We start from the raw sequence: 6,543 nt of genomic DNA on the forward strand, positions 1-6,543 counted from the left end.
AAAACACCACACAAGAAAAAGGGTTTGACAGGGTGCATTGATTGAAATGGAACATTTTGTGTATTCCCAGGAATTTAGTGAATGAGGCTGTGGTTTGTACTGCAGGCTGCAATGTAGGATGTCTGTAGATGCAACTGGAAACCTCAGTCAAGGGTGGGTGGAGTGACGTTTCAGGTAGGGAAATGGGTTTTGAATCAGCTTCCCTACAGGGAGGGAAGCTTGGATTCTATTTTTCTAATTTTTAAAATTATTCATTTATATATTTGGTACAAGGTCTTGCTACATAGCTGGGACTTGTAGTGCTCCTCCTGTCTCAGCCTCCCCAGTGCTTGGATTATAGGCGTGCGCCACCATGCCCTGTTTCGGTGGCCCACACCAAGCAAGGTGCGCACAGCATCGAACCAGGGCCCTTGCGCTTGCCAGGCAGGCTGTTAGACTGCCAAGCTACCTCTCCAGCCCAAAGCTTGGAATTCTAACGTGGATCCCAAGGGCCCTGTAAAGGCCCACGTGTTGAAGCCTGCGGTGCTCTCAGGAAGTGGTGGAGCCTTTAAGAGGTGGGAGCTTAGTGGAAGGAAGTTAGGCCTTTGGGGGAGTGAGTGTGAAGGGAATATTAGGATCCCAGCTGCTGCCTGTCTCCCGCTTGCCACAAGGTAAGTAGTTCCTCTGCCGTGTGCCAAGTAACCCCAAGAGGTGGTACAAAGGGGTGAGAAACAGAAATTTATCAAGTGTTGTGAGTTCTGTACTTTTCTTAATTAAGGGCTCTTCCAGTGGGCATGATTATTCCAATGTAGAAGCAATTGCATCCCAATGACTTAGGAAAGAAGTGGAACTATGGTACATGGAGTGAGCGACAGATACAATGAATCAGAAGTTTTTCATGTGTTGGTTTTATAAAGCTGAATTTGTGCTTTTATTGTACTGTTTTCTCCTCTAAATCTGGGGCCTAACATTGCTTTGTGCATTTGCATATCCAAGACAAGTGCCCAGTGAGTGGCAACAAAAGCAAAACGTGATGAGAGGACTCGTTTGTTACTGTTTTCTTATTCCTAACACTAAGCGTTTTTCGGTTTTAGGCAAATGAAAGGTGAACACTTGATAGCAAACCTCAGCTTACAACAGACTCATGATAAGTGACTGCCAGCTGGTTTGATGAAGCATCCTTCCCTAACCTGTCCTCCTGCTCCTTCAGTGGATGTGGCCCGAGGCTGGAGATAGGTGGCCAGCCAGACGTCTCCACCCAGCGGACACTGCTCCTTGCAAGGGATTTCCTGGGCTAAGCGTAGCCAGGGGAACCCGCATGGGCACCCTCGAGGCTACCTTGCAAGAGCAAGGCCACAGAGCAAGGGAGGGCCAAGAGTTAAAAATGCAGCTTGAATTTGAGATTCAAACTTTAAAAGCTGGGAAACTCCCTAAAGCGAAACAGAAGCTTGCAGTCCCGATTCATCACCCACCGGGGCCGCTGAGCCACGAACTTTCCCCCACTTCAGCGACTTCTCTGGAAAATTCATTTCATGCTTCTCTACTCCAGTAAACCCTTGACCAAGCTGTTGTGAAACAGGAGACTTGGCAGAGAGAATGAGAAATCACTTGATATGTTGGAGCCAGCTGGCTCCCTCCAGAGCCTGGGCCTCTGACCTGCGGTTTACCTGTGGCCTTGCACTCTGCCCTTCTCCCAGCAGAGGGAACTTTCTGAATCGTCATGCGCCAGGTGACCGGAAAGCCAGTATGGCACACGGGTCACAAAAAGTGTCTCTTAGGCCACAGGTGCCCCGGGTTCAGGGCTGCTGCTTCCCAGGTTCTAGGCAGCCTTCTTGGGGGGTTTCTTTGAGAACTACCCAATTCCTTTCAAAGTTACCCTTTGGATTCTCTCCCTAGTAAATCCAGGCCTCCGTCAGCTATCTCACTGCGGCTAGTGCTCCTCTTAACTCAGTCTGCTAAAATCTCCTGCTTCTCTTTCCTGTACCTTTTATTCCCAGCGAACTTTACGCGAATCCTTGGACAGCCAGGCTCCGGTTTTCTCCCATGTTTGATTCCAGACTGAACTTCTTTCCTCTACTGCTCACCTTCTCATTCTCAGAACACGATCTGATTTCTTTCTCTTAGAAAAGACTTGCCTTTTTCGAAGGAATTTTTTGAGTGCTCGCTACTGTGCAAGAATTGTTCAAATTCTTGGGTTATAAAGACAAATAAGGTACCATCATTGTCTCGGAGGGATTTACACCATTAAGATGAGTTGATTCTTTCAGATTCAAGGGAAAGATACATGAGTGGAGTCATTAACTCTGATAGGACAGGAAAAGCTGCTTAGAGGCCATCTGAGATGTCCAACTATGTCCCCTAAATCAAGTGTGTAAGCAAGGTAGTAAGCACAGCAGCTTGATTTAACCACGGCACATTTTATGTCACTCTCACACTGAAGCCCATAAATGTACATAGCTAGGATTTGTCAATTCCTTCCTTCTTTCTGCAGCTTTCTTCCTTCCAGCCCTCCTAAACTGTCCATTCTTAAGTATTTTCTCTCTACATCTCCAATGATTCTTTCTACTTGTTCCTTGCTCATGTGAATTTCTCATCAGCCCACCATACAGCAAACCAGCAACCGCCAAGGCTCATCCACACCAACTTCTCCTCATCCTCTGAAGATTTCCCATAAGTCCTCCCCATGGCTTTGCAAATTCACTTCTGAGCATCCTGCCTGAGCTTCAGCCTCACGTGGGACTTAGGTCTGGACATCCTTACCACTCACCCCAACCCAACAACCCTCCTCGTCAGCCAGCTGTGCAGGAAAAGCAAGCCCCATCTTATTTCTTCCTTGATCCTTAGTCCCATAAGTACTTAAAAAAAATACATGTGAAACTCATCCCCCATTCTCACTAATATTTTGTAAAATCAGACTCTGACCAGTTCATATCTGATCTAGTCGATAGGTTCTTCTTACAACACTTTTTCTCCCATGCTGTTTCACAAAGTACATTTCTAGAGTATAGGTCATTGTTTAAAATATAACCTTTTCAGTTAGAAATTGTACATAATAAATTTTCCACTGCTTGCAGCAAAATCTACATTTCTTACATGGCCCCCAGGCAGTGCATAACTTGCCTCCACATACGTTTCTCACCTCGTTTCTCTCCTAAGCATTCCCCACGGACCGCCTCATGTGGCCACGTGCGACAGTGGAGGTTGCCACGCTGCGCTAAGCTTGCCACACCTCCTCCAGCTCTGAAGACCTGCTGCGGCTTTCCCTGTGCCTGGAGATCCATACGCATCGGAAATCACTCGGCTTCCAAGCCCAGCTTAAATGCCACCATCTCTATGAGGCCCTTAGATCCTGCTTTTTCCTTTCCCTTAAGAACTCAGGGGCTGGGGCGATAGCTCAGCAGTGTAAGCACCCCCTGGCAAGCACGAGGACTCAGGTTTGATTCTTAGTACCACGTGCCATGCCAGTCCTGGAACTCCGGATGCACCGTGCTGGCCACCGAAACCATCTGTGGTGCTACGCACCTGTAATCCCAGCACTGGGGAGGCTGAGACAGGAGGATCACTAGGAGTCTGAGCTATGTTTCAAGACCCTGTAGCAAATAAATAAAAGATTTTTAAAAATTAAAAAGAAATCAGTCACACTCCCCTCAATTCTGAGTTCCAGAGTGGCTTCCAGAGCTGGCTGCGCACCAGAACAAACTGAGAAGTTTAAAAAGATATCATTCTTCTCAGTGGTTAATTATAAACATATAGCAATGAAGAATGTATGCAGTGTATTATTTGTTGAAACTGTACTTTCAATTTGATTTGAAACTGTCTCATTGCTATATGTTTATCAATAAAACTTTGAAAAGAAAAAAAAAATAAATAAATAAAAATAAAAAAAAAATAAAAAGATATCATTACCCGGCCTTTATTTTACCCTCCTGCATCAGAACACCTCAGAGAAAGTCCTGGACACCAGGAATGGTTTTGCAGGCCTTTTCTTTAGTGGTAAACACACATAAAATTTATCATCTTAGCCATTGCAAGTGCACGACTCAGTGGTATCAAATACATTGATAAGGATATACATGCACCTCCAGCCAGGTTCCTTTCATCTTTAAAAACTTAAATTCTGTACTAACCAAACATTAACTTCTTACACACACACACCCCATGATTACCATCATTAGATTTTCTGTCTGTATGATTCTGGCCAAGGTAAATGTCTCACCGTGGTAGAATTATGTCTTTAAGTCACTGGATTATTTCACTGAGCATGATGTCCTCCAGGTTCATTGAAGGTGTGATTTGTCAGGATTTTCATCCTTTTAAAAACTTAACACTATTAAATTCTATCTCCCTACTTAGCATGTATCACATTGTGTTCATTTATCCACCAGTGCATGTGTAGGTTGCTTTCATACCCCAACTATTGTGAATATTGTTGTGAATATGAGCTGCTTTTAATTCTTTAAGATAGCATATAGCCAGAAGTATAATTGTTGGGTCACACCATGAGTCTCTGGTTAATGTTTTTGAGGAGCTACCACACTGTTTTCCATTTCTCTCCATGGTGCACAAGGCCTCTAACTCCTCCAGTGCTCAGTGATGTGTGTGTATGAATTTACTTGGGTTTTATTTTGTTTCAGAAAGTCCCAGTCCCAAGATGTATATTGAAGTCAGGTCTCCAGGGCTTAGAGCTGTAAGTTCCAGCATTGATCACTGCACACAGTCATGCTTGGGCATGTCCCTCTTTTGATTCAGTGTTAATAATACAACCAATACCTGCAAATTCTCCACCACATTTGGGAGCCAGAATACTATCAGTAACCTTTACCTATGTGGTCCTCATCCAGTTTATCTATTTATCTGCACCGGAGGTAACCACTTCCCTGAAATGCTTTAAAATGTTTCAGTGTGTGTGTGTGTGTGTGTGTGTGTGTGTGTGTGTGTGTGTAAGTAAATGCATATATACTTAAACAATATATTTGTATACTGACTTTATAAAAAGTTCTCTCTAAGCATTGATGTTTTTCTGAAGCTCCAGGTAATGCTCATGCGTGGGCAAAGACCCACTACCAAGCATGTTCTGTGGCTTCTGGGCAGCTGTGTCTTTGGTCACCTCTGTGACCATCTGACCAGCCTTCATTTGGCTCTGGCTTTGGGAATCCTGCCCCATTCGGGCCTGTGATGGAGGTTTGCTAGTCGGGACTCCCTAATCCAAGGTCTCTCAGACACTCACTCAAGGTATTGTGTCCTCTTTCTCTGGGTCGTCAATCACTGTAGTAAGTCTCCAGATCTGCTATCCTTTATCTCATCTCTGCCCTGTTCTCTGATCTTTTGTCCTCACCCCACCCTGTGGGATTTATTCTTAATACTTGCAAAGGAGAGTTAGAGATATTGAAAAGCTTGGTATGTGAAAAATTTTGTAGAAAAAGGAAAACAACAATATTTCCCCCATATCTGAAGCCTTTGTTGACCAGGGAAGGCAGGTGGGGATTTAGTGAAATCATACATTAAAGAAATAGGCATCCAGTTACTCTGTCCCTTGGGCACGAGTGGAACATCTCCCAGTGGGATGGAATGGGACTGCTGACTCCGTATCATGAGCTTCCCCTTCTTTCCATCATTTTATGATCACCATTTGTGTGCCTTGATGTAGATTAAATTCCACTGAGCTAAACAGGTTGTAAATGGTTTACAAAGATGATTCACTTTATTCAAGGTCAACCTGGTTCTAGGACAAGAATTTGTCTTCTTCTTCACTGCCCTGCTATCTCTGTGGTCTCTGTCCAGATATAGTACAAAGGACCATGAAGGTGGTGGAAACAATAACCTGTCCTACTACATTTTGTGACCTAAGTCAGGTGCAGTAGAATGGAGCAAGGATAACCCTTCTCACTGTTCTTCATCTGTAATGTTAAAACTTTCCTTGCCAGGGCTGGCCAAATAGTTCAGCAGATTAAGGCATCAGCAAGCGGGCACATGGGCAGGGGGTTTGATCCTGGGCCTGCCCTGCCTCGGGCCTGCCCTGCCGGCCCTGCCCGCAGGGCCTGCTGAGATGGCAATTGAGACTGGGCATGGTGACCCATGCCTGTAATCCCAGCTCTTGGGAGGCTGTAAATGGGAGGATCCCTATGAGTCTGATCTAGTAGTGAGACGCTGAACACCCTGTAGACCCTTCCCTAAGATATAAAAGAAAAACAAAAAGAAAAGAAAATAGTTGGGATAGATATACAGCTACTTTCTCTTAATTCAATGAGAAAAAAGATTTGTACTAATAGTGTTTGGACAGGATGTCATTTCTGCACCTGGTACTATGAATAGCCACTAAGAAGATAACAAGGTACAATGTATTAATGATTGAAACTCTCCTAGTAAGAAGTTTTGAAACTGTCTCATTGCTATTTGTTTCTCAATAAAATTATTTTTAGAAAAGAAACAAACAAATAATAAAAATGCTAACTATTCCTTTCAATAAACTAATAGAAATCAGTGGTAAAGAAAGAAGAAGAAGAAGAAGAAGAAGAAGAAGAAGAAGAAGAAGAAGAAGAAGAAGAAGAAGAAGAAGAAGAAGAA

The sequence above is a fragment of the Octodon degus genome, unplaced genomic scaffold (assembly GCF_000260255.1).
Source record: "Octodon degus isolate 3935 unplaced genomic scaffold, OctDeg1.0 scaffold00023, whole genome shotgun sequence".
Classification (NCBI taxonomy): domain Eukaryota; kingdom Metazoa; phylum Chordata; class Mammalia; order Rodentia; family Octodontidae; genus Octodon; species Octodon degus.